Source organism: Procambarus clarkii, chromosome 5 (assembly GCF_040958095.1).
Source record: "Procambarus clarkii isolate CNS0578487 chromosome 5, FALCON_Pclarkii_2.0, whole genome shotgun sequence".
Taxonomy (NCBI): Eukaryota; Metazoa; Arthropoda; class Malacostraca; order Decapoda; family Cambaridae; genus Procambarus; species Procambarus clarkii.
Window position 1 is genome coordinate 971512 of NC_091154.1, and position 10332 is coordinate 981843.

The window sequence follows — 10332 nt, forward strand, 5'->3', positions numbered from 1 at the left end:
TATCAACACACTATCGGGATCACATATCAGATAAACCGGTTGATATCATCAACATGTTTTCACACTCGGTAGGGTGAGAATCAAGTTTTTGATTAATAAATGGAGAGCAGATTCCTAGGGTTATTTATAGTTACATATAGGCCTATAAGGATCTGAAGGGTTAATAAGGTTAACTCTGGAGTGTTAATAAGGACTACCAACCTCTGGAGAGTTAATAAGGACTACCAACCTCTGGAGAGTTAATAAGGACTACCAACCTCTGGAGAGTTAATAAGGACTACCAACCTCTGGAGTGTTAATAAGGACTACCAACCTCTGGAGTGTTAATAAGGTTAACTCTGGAGAGTTAATAAGGACTACCAACCTCTGGAGTGTTATTCACCCACCACAACAGCTTACTGGAACACCATTAAGGATATACTCTGAGAAGCGTCGTGTCTGGTATCTCATGTTTTCTTTCAATGAGTTAAGCAATGATCACACATTTGTGCGTTTAAAAATATTCTATAAAATATATTAAAATTATATTTGATAATTATGAACATTCAAGGGAAAAACATTATTAAATAATATATTTTTTTTTATTACTTATATAGACGTTAAATATATAAACATATAATATATTCAATTTTTTATTTTAATTTGTCAAAACTATCAAATTAAAATAATTTTTTAATTTTAAGTTTACATAAATAAAAAGCCATTTTTGATAAGACTTGTTTTAATCTTTTATTAAACTAAAGAATTGTAATATATTGTCCATTTTCTATATGTTTTGGGTGAACAATAATTTTCATGCATATTGCTCTTTGTCATAATATATTAATAAATAATAGGATATGTATATATTTATTGGGTTATATAATGTAAAGAGATCAATGGGTATATCCTGGGCGTCAACTTGTGGTGTAGAAAACTGTTGTAGTTAGCATAATTAGTTTATTAAGGAGCCATATATAGGCCGCTCAGTACAATTTCACAAATATTGGGATCAAAGAAATCTTTAAATAACAAACCGACTCTCCTGTCTAATAACGATGGTCAGCTTTCAGCCTCTGATTCTGCTATTGAGTTCAATAGGTTCTTCTCTTCCATTGGTTCATCCCTTGCAAATGATATTCCATCTTCCAGTACTGACATTAAGGACTATCTTACAGGTAACTATCCACAGTCTCTGTACCTAAAGCCTATTAACTCCACTGACGTCAATGAGATAATCCTTTCCCTTAAAACCAAGTCTGGTGCCCTTGAGGAGATACCAACTTTAATTTACAAAAAAGCCTCCAGATCTTTAGCCCCTGCTATTGCTTTGCTCTTCAACAAGTCACTTGAACTCCAAACCTTTCCAGATATTCTAAAAAAAGCGAGAGTAACGCCTGTCCACAAATGTGGTGACCCCACAGATGTTAACAACTACAGACCTATATCAATCCTGCCAAACTTGTCAAAAATTTTTGAAAAACTTATATACAAGCAGCTTTACTCATATCTAGCCAAACTCAATATACTTAGCCCTTGCCAATATGGCTTCAGACCCAAAAAAAGCACTAACGATGCACTTATTAGTATGCTTAACTCGATTCATACAGCTCTTGATAAAAAGGAGCTCCCTGTTGGGTTATTTGTGGACCTGCGTAAAGCTTTTGATACTGTCAACCACCAAAACCTTCTTCTTAAATTACATCATTATGGAGTCAGAGGACACTCCCTACAATACCTCGAGTCCTACCTTACTGACAGGCTCCAATATGTTTCTGTGAATAATACAATTTCTCCCACCCTACCCATCAACATTGGTGTTCCTCAGGGCAGCATACTTGGCCCTCTCCTCTTTCTCATCTACATTAATGACCTTCCAAATGCCTCCCAACACCTCAAACCAATTCTATTTGCTGACGACACAACCTTCATTTACTCCAGTCCTGACCCTCTTGCTCTAAATGCCACAGTAAATACAGAGCTAAATAAAGTCCATCTTTGGCTAACTGCCAACAAACTCACCCTTAACATTGACAAAACCTTCTATATTCTGTTTGGCAATAAATCCTCTAGTCTTATAAATCTCAAAATAAACAATACCCAAATTTGTAACAAATTAGATGGCAAATTCCTTGGCATTCTCATTGACCACAAGCTGAATTTCCAGGGACACATTCTAAATATATCAAAAAAAGTTTCAAAAACTGTGGGCATTCTTTCTAAGATCAGATATTATGTACCACGCCCTGCTCTGGTGACTCTCTATTACTCCCTTATCTATCCTTATCTCAACTATGGTATTTGTGCTTGGGGTTCTACTACCCAAAATCACTTACGTCCTCTAATTACCCAACACAAAGCCGCTATTAGAACAATATCCAACTCTGGCCCCAGACATCACTCGGTACCCCTACTCAAATCTCTTAATATGTTAGATATTAAGTCACTGCACATTCTCTCATGTGTATTATACATATATAAAACGCTAAACTATAATGCCAATCCTGATCTTAAAAGCTTCATAGAAGGTTGTAACAGAACCCATGAGCACCACACCAGAAATAAATACAGTTTTGATATTCCTAGAGTACGTCTTAATCAAACTAGAAATGCTCTGCAAATCAAGGGGCCCAGAATGTGGAATGACCTTCCCAACCATGTTAAAGACTGTACCTCTCTCAACCAGTTTAAGATAAAAACTAAACACTACCTAATAAATTCCCTGTAATCTACCTCACTCCTCTATTGTCAACCCATGTCTGTTATTTTCTTTTTTTTTCTTTTTTTTTTAATCAACACTGTTTGTCAACCTATTGTATTTGTGCTGCTTTTTCAGTCATGTTCCCCCTTTTTTTTTATCTTTATTTGTATTTGTTCTCAACATCTTTTATTCTTTATGCTCAATTAGTATTAAGTTCTAGATATTAATGTTTTTCTTGCCCGAAACGCATTGCGTAATAGTGGCTTTAGGCATTGTATGTACTAGCTCTATCTATATATCAATCCATTAATGTAACATCACTTGTATGTATATACCTTACCTGAATAAACATCTGAATCTGAATCTACATATATACGAAGAAAACTTGGCGCACCTTAAGTTTACCTTAAAATAAGAAACTCCGTTTTCTGTCATTTAATTCTTTATAATAATAATAATAATAATAATAATTTGTATTTAGGTAAGGTACATACATAAAGAGATTTTACAAAGTTTGTTGGCTTTATAGATAGAGCTAGTACATACAATGCCTAAAGCCACTATTACGCAATGCGTTTCAGGCAAGAAAAACATTAATATCTAGAACTTAATACTAATTGAGCATAAAGAATAAAAAGTGTTGAGAACAAATACAAATAAAGATAAAAAAAGGGGGAACATGACTGAAAAAGCAGCACAAATACAATAGGTTGACAAACAGTATTGATTAAAAAAATAATATATAAAATAACAGACATGGGTTGACAATAGAGAAGTGAGGTAGGTTACAGGGAATTTATTAGGTATAGCTTCGCTTTTAACTTAAACTGGTTGAGAGAGGTACAGTCTTTAACATGGTTGGGAAGGTCACTCCACATTCTGGGCCCCTTGATTTGTAGAGCATTTCTAGTTTGATTAAGACGTACTCTAGGAATATCAAAATATACTATATAAATATATATATATATATATAAATCAAAATATACAATATACTATTTTGTCATATGTACTGAGCGGCCTATATATGGCTCCTTAATAAACTAATTATGCTAACTACAACAGTTTTCTACGCCACAAGTTGATGCCCATGTTATACCCACTGATCTCTTTACATTAATTTTGCATAATATAATTTTAATTAATATAATAAGACAAAGAGCAACATGCATGAACAATTTTGTCATCCCAAAACCTATAAAAAATGGCTGCCATATTACAAATATTAAATTAAATAACAAAATAAAATAATTGTTAAACAAACGAGCTTTTTCCTTACAATTAATTAAAAAATAAATATAATTTTATTTCATTAATTTTCACAAATAAAAAGGAAAGTCCAAGAATAATGTATGTTTATATAATTAATAGTAATGTAAGTATAAACAAAACTTAAAGAAATAATATACGTATTTCAAGGAGAAGAAATTAACATTAGCTTCAGTGTTTTCCTTTTATAATATTTTTAGACGCACTTGGGTGCGTTTATTGGCTTAATTCATGGGGAGAAAACCTGGGAAAGTTGACCCGACGCTTCTCAGAGTATATCCTTAATGGTGTTCCAGTAAGCTGTTGTGGTGGGTGAATAACACTCCAGAGTTAATAAGGACTACCAACCTCTGGAGTGTTAATAAGGTTAACTCTGGAGAGTTAATAAGGACTACCAACCTCTGGAGTGTTAATAAGGTTAACTCTGGAGAGTTAATAAGGACTACCAACCTCTGGAGAGTTAATAAGGACTACCAACCTCTGGAGAGTTAATAAGGACTACCAACCTCTGGAGAGTTATTCACCCACCACAACAGCTTACTGAAACACCATTAAGGATATACTCTGAGAAGCGTCGTGTCTGGTATCTCATGTTTTCTTTCAATGAGTTAAGCAATGATCACACATTTGTGCGTTTAAAAATATTCTATAAAATATATTAAAATTATATTTGATAATTAAGAACATTCATTGGGAAAAACATTATTAAATAATATATTTTTTTTTATTACTTATATAGTCGTTAAATATATAAACATATAATATATTCAATTTTTTATTTTAATTTGTCAAAACTATCAAATTAAAATAATTTTTTAATTTTAAGTTTACATAAATAAAAAGCCATTTTTGATAAGACTTGTTTTAATCTTTTATTAAACTAAAGAATTGTAATATATTGTCCATTTTCTATATGTTTTGGGTGAACAATAATTTTCATGCATATTGCTCTTTGTCATAATATATTAATAAATAATAGGATATGTATATATTTATTGGGTTATATAATGTAAAGAGATCAATGGGTATATCCTGGGCGTCTACTTGTGATGTAGAAAACTGTTGTAGTTAGCATATTTAGTTTATTAAGGAGCCATATATAGGCCGCTCAGTACATATATATGAAGAAAACTTCGCGCACCTTAAGTTTACCTTAAAATAAGAAACTCCGTTTTCTGTCATTTAATTCTTTATTGTTATTGGGAGTCGAGAAACATTGATATAATTCATATATAAATATATGTGAAGGGAAGGCGAGCTATCCTGAATTTACCTGATGAACACCATGTATTTAGTGGCCACGCCGGGGACAGGAAGCCGGCGGGTTGTTCCTGGCTATAGCCATATGGCTACAATGTTCAGTTCTCCCATACTGGAGTTTGTATGCGGCTTTAGGCCTATATTTATCACCCCAGTTTGTGGGTAGGTCTACACTGAGAGGTATATATATATATATCCCCAGAGTCCTTTGATATCCTCTTTGATATCCCCAGGGTCAAACTTAATCTGTGTAAACACTCTATGCATATAAAGGGAGCCAGTCTATGGAACTCACTCCCTAATGAATTAAAAAGCTGTCCAACTTTTGCCTCATTCGAAAACAATACTAAAAAGTTCCTAATTTCATCTTCATAGTTTTTTACCTTGTTGCTTTAAAATTGTACTGTATCTATTGGTACCCAATCTCCCAATCTTTATGTACCCAATCCGAACAACTTTACCATTGTGATCATTGCTGTTATATGTGCTATCAATCTGCTGTATGGTGTCTGTTAATCTTGTTTAAATTACCAGTGAAGCTCAGGTGCCAGAAATACGGCCACCATCAATCACGTTGCTCCGAACAGGAGAGATGCGGAGTGCGCAGCCTGAGACATCCAACCACAGACTGTATACCCAAGCACAAGGCAGACCAGACCACAGTTACACGAGAAGTAGACAGTCTGAGACAAGACGGAGCACAAGAGGACAAGGCAACATGGACATACAGACTACCAACAACAACAGTCTGGTAGTCCAGACACCAGAACATCAACATTCACAAGAGCAACTGCAAGAAGCAGTGACCACCCAAGATCAACAGTCTTACAACACACGAGACAGACAACAACAGCCAATACAGTCTGATATGCAACAACACCAACAAAGACGTATTGAACAGCAGAGATGCACAGGTTCCAACAACACAAGAAACAGCCCCGAGCAATCAATGCAGTCCGACATGCAGCGACACGACTTGCGAGGTGGAGAATATAGAGGTCGATCCCGAGGAGGAGTTCTGGTAGAACAAGCAACACCAACCGAACCCGTCGTCTGGCCATTACGAACACTGCAGTGGAACATACAACGTCTTGGAAATAAAAACCACACACTTCAGGAGGCTGCAATCAGCACGAAAACAGATATAATCGTTTTGGAAGAAACACTTTCCCCAGCCACGAAAACCTTCAGATTAGCTGGATATCAGCACTATGTTCTACCGTATGAGCAGGGGAGACAAAGAGGGTTAATGACCCTAGTCAGGAACACAATACCCAGCAAGAAAATAGACTCAGTTTCATGTGGGGATGGAGTAGAGGTATTAGCAGTAACAGTGAATATGGCTAACATTGAGCTCCTCATATACAACGTCTACAAGCCCCCTAGACGTAAACTAGAAGCAGAGGCAGTGCTTGCCTTGGCCACGCAGGAAAATGTAATTATTGCTGGGGATTTTAATGCTCATCATCAAGAGTTAGGTGCGACTGGGCCAGCCAATGCAGATGGGCGCCATTTAGCTGCAGCTCTGCGAGAAGTACCTGAGATTACACTTCTCAACACTGGGGAACCCACTCACATTCTTAGAGGTTCTCTTGATCTTACATTAATCTCAACAGCACTCCAGCAACAGGCGAAGTGGGAAGTAGACCCGGTGATCACCAGTGACCACTATGCTCCTGTCACGACACTCAACCTGGCACGACCTCCTACACCTCCTGCGCGGCCTCGGTGGAATTTAAGAAAGGCCAACTGGAATATATACCAGGAAGAACTTGAACAATGGTATGCAACATACACGCCACCTGAGGATTGGAACATACATGAGACCAATCTCCAGGAAGCCGTTGCAGCTGCTGCAAACAAAGCTATTCCAATCATTATCTCAGGAAACACAAAACGAAAGAACTATTGGTTCTATAGTAATGAAGTTATGAGCCGGTAACTTACCTGGCACAGGAGCGGGGCAAGTAGCACGGGCTATGGTGAGCCCGTAGTGGACTTACCTGGCACAGGAGTGGGGCAAGTAGCACGGGCTATGGTGAGCCCGTAGTGGACTTACCTGGCACAGGAGCGGGGCAAGTAGCACGGGCTATGGTGAGCCCGTAGTGGACTTACCTGGCACAGGAGCGGGGCAAGTAGCACGGGCTATGGTGAGCCCGTAGTGGACTACCTGGCACAGGAGCGGGGCAAGTAGCACGGGCTATGGTGAGCCCGTAGTGGACTTACCTGGCACAGGAGCGGGGCAAGTAGCACGGGCTATGGTGAGCCCGTAGTGGACTACCTGGCACAGGAGCGGGGCAAGTAGCACGGACTATGGTGAGCCCGTAGTGGACTTACCTGGCACAGGAGCGGGGCAAGTAGCACGGGCTATGGTGAGCCCGTAGTGGACTTACCTGGCACAGGAGTAAGAATGGACAACACCTCATCTCACCCTCCAATAGGGTGAAAGGAATGTCAACTGTAATTAGGGGAAAGATTTGATTGATGTAATTAGTGCTAATGAGAGTTTGCTGCTACTCTCATACAGCTAATGAGTTTGGAGCGAGTATATTGTTTATACTCGCTACACCTAATTAATAATAATAATAATAATAATAACAATAATGTTTATTCGGGTAAAAATACATACATACAAAATAAGTTACAAACAGCATGTCCGATTACTAGCAAGCGCTAGTATAAAGTATGACTTATGACTTATGTAGATGGTGTTGAGATTGCGAAGTCGGATTGTGAAAGGGATCTGGGAGTTATGATTAGTAAGAATTTAAAACAAAAGGATCAATGCATGAATGTTCGTAATAAGGCGAATCGGACACTTGGATTTATTAATCGAAGCGTTAGTAACAAGACACCTGGTGTGGTTCTCAAGCTATATCTTGCTCTAGTTAGGCCCCATTTAGATTATGCAGTTCAGTTTTGGTCGCCATATTATAGAATGGATATAAATTCACTTGAACGTGTCCAACGTAGGATGACTAAGTTAATTCCCCAAATTAGAAATCTTTCATATGAAGAAAGATTAACAAGGCTTAAATTGCATTCACTGGAAAGGCGAAGAGTTAGGGGTGACATGATAGAGGTTTACAAGTGGATGAATGGACACAACAGGGGGGATATTAATAGATTATTAAAAGTATCAACACAAGACAGAACACGAAACAATGGGTATAAATTGGATAAATTTATATTTAGGAAAGACTTGGGTAAATACTGGTTCGGTAACAGGGTTATTGATTTGTGGAACCAATTACCGCGTAACGTGGTGGAGGTGGGGTCCCTCGATTGTTTCAAGCGCGGGTTGGACAAGTATATGAGTGGGATTGGGTGGTTATAGATAGGAGCTGCCTCGTATGGGCCAACAGGCCTTCTGCAGTTACCTTTGTTCTTATGTTCTTATGAATGCCTAAAGCCTATATTAGTATATACTAATACGCACGGGCATGTAAATTTATTTATTTATTTATTAATATACATACAAGAAGGTACATTGGGTTTATGTGAGCAAAACATTGATGTTTTTACATTCTTGTAAAGCAACTAACATGCATAGCGTTTCGGGCAAGAAAGTTTGATGTCAAACTGTTGCCATTTACAAATCAGGGACGACCTATATATATATCGTCTATGATGCCATTAGCTCCAGCAATTGAGTAAATGTGTAATACTTGGCGACGTCTCGGGGCTGAAGTCGAGGCTCACTTGCTGCTTCCGGACGACGGGTCAGCTGGCTGGGGTTGACACCAGTGCCGCTCCGGACGCCGTGGTGGGAGGACGCACGCGCTCCTCCTCTTCCCCTACAGTTCTTGCCTGTAATAACACGACGTTCACTGGTGTTTGTGTGAAGGAAGAACATCAGTTGAACATTGTTCTCCATAACCCGACAAGACCTCGAGTGTGAAGGGAGGACTTGTGAGCGTTGTTGACTTGTTGCTCCAGGCTGTTGTGGTCAGCTGGGGGAGCTGTGGCTGTTGTGGTCAGCTGGGGGAGCTGTGCTGTTGTGGTCAGCTGGGGGAGCTGTGGCTGTTGTGGTCAGCTGGGGGGGGGGGGAGCTGTGACTGTTGTGGTCAGCTGGGGGGGGGGAGCTGTGACTGTTGTGGTCAGCTGGGGGGGAGAGGGGGGAGCTGTGACTGTTGTGGTCAGCTGGGGGGGGGGAGGGGGGGAGCTGTGACTGTTGTGGTCAGCTGGGGGGGAGAGGGGGGAGCTGTGACTGTTGTAGTCAGCTGGGGGGGGAGGAGGAGGGGGAGCTGTGGCTGTTGCGGTCAGCTGGAGGGGAGGAGGAGGGGGAGCTGTGGCTGTTGTGGTCAGCTGGGGGGGAGGAGGAGGGGGAGCTGTGGCTGTTGTGGTCAGCTGGGGGGGAGGAGGAGGGGGAGCTGTGGCTGTTGTGGTCAGCTGGGGGGGGAGGAGGGGGAGCTGTGGCTGTTGTGGTCAGCTGGGGGGAGGAGGAGGGGGAGCTGTGGCTGTTGTGGTCAGCTGGGGGGAGGAGGAGGGGGAGCTGTGGCTGTTGTGGTCAGCTGGGGGGGAGGAGGAGGGGGAGCTGTGGCTGTTGTGGTCAGCTGGGGGAGGAGGGGGAGCTGTGGCTGTTGTGGTCAGCTGGGGGGAGGAGGAGGGGGAGCTGTGGCTGTTGTGGTCAGCTGGGGGGAGGAGGAGGGGGAGCTGTGGCTGTTGTGGTCAGCTGGGGGGAGGAGGAGGGGGAGCTGTGGCTGTTGTGGTCAGCTGGGGGAGGAGGAGGGGGAGCTGTGGCTGTTGTGGTCAGCTGGGGGAGGAGGAGGGGGAGCTGTGGCTGTTGTGGTCAGCTGGGGGGAGGAGGAGGGGGAGCTGTGGCTGTTGTGGTCAGCTGGGGGGAGGAGGAGGGGGAGCTGTGGCTGTTGTGGTCAGCTGGGGGGAGGAGGAGGGGGAGCTGTGGCTGTTGTGGTCAGCTGGGGGGAGGAGGAGGGGGAGCTGTGGCTGTTGTGGTCAGCTGGGGGGAGCTGTGGCTGTTGTGGTCAGCTGGGGGGGAGGAGGAGGAGGAGGGGGAGCAGTGGCTGTTGTGGTCAGCTGGGGGAGGAGGGGGGGGGAGCTGTGGCTGTTGTGGTCAGCTGGGGGAGGAGGAGGGGGAGCTGTGGCTGTTGTGGTCAGCTGGGGGG

At 41.4% G+C, this 10332-nt stretch overlaps 1 protein-coding gene across 1 annotated transcript in view; it reads right to left on the bottom strand.

The window, feature by feature from the left end:
• The window catches only part of LOC138372420 (kynurenine 3-monooxygenase-like), a 270834-nt gene that overhangs the window by 30389 nt on the left and 230113 nt on the right, over positions 1-10332 (bottom strand). The window lies entirely within an intron of this gene.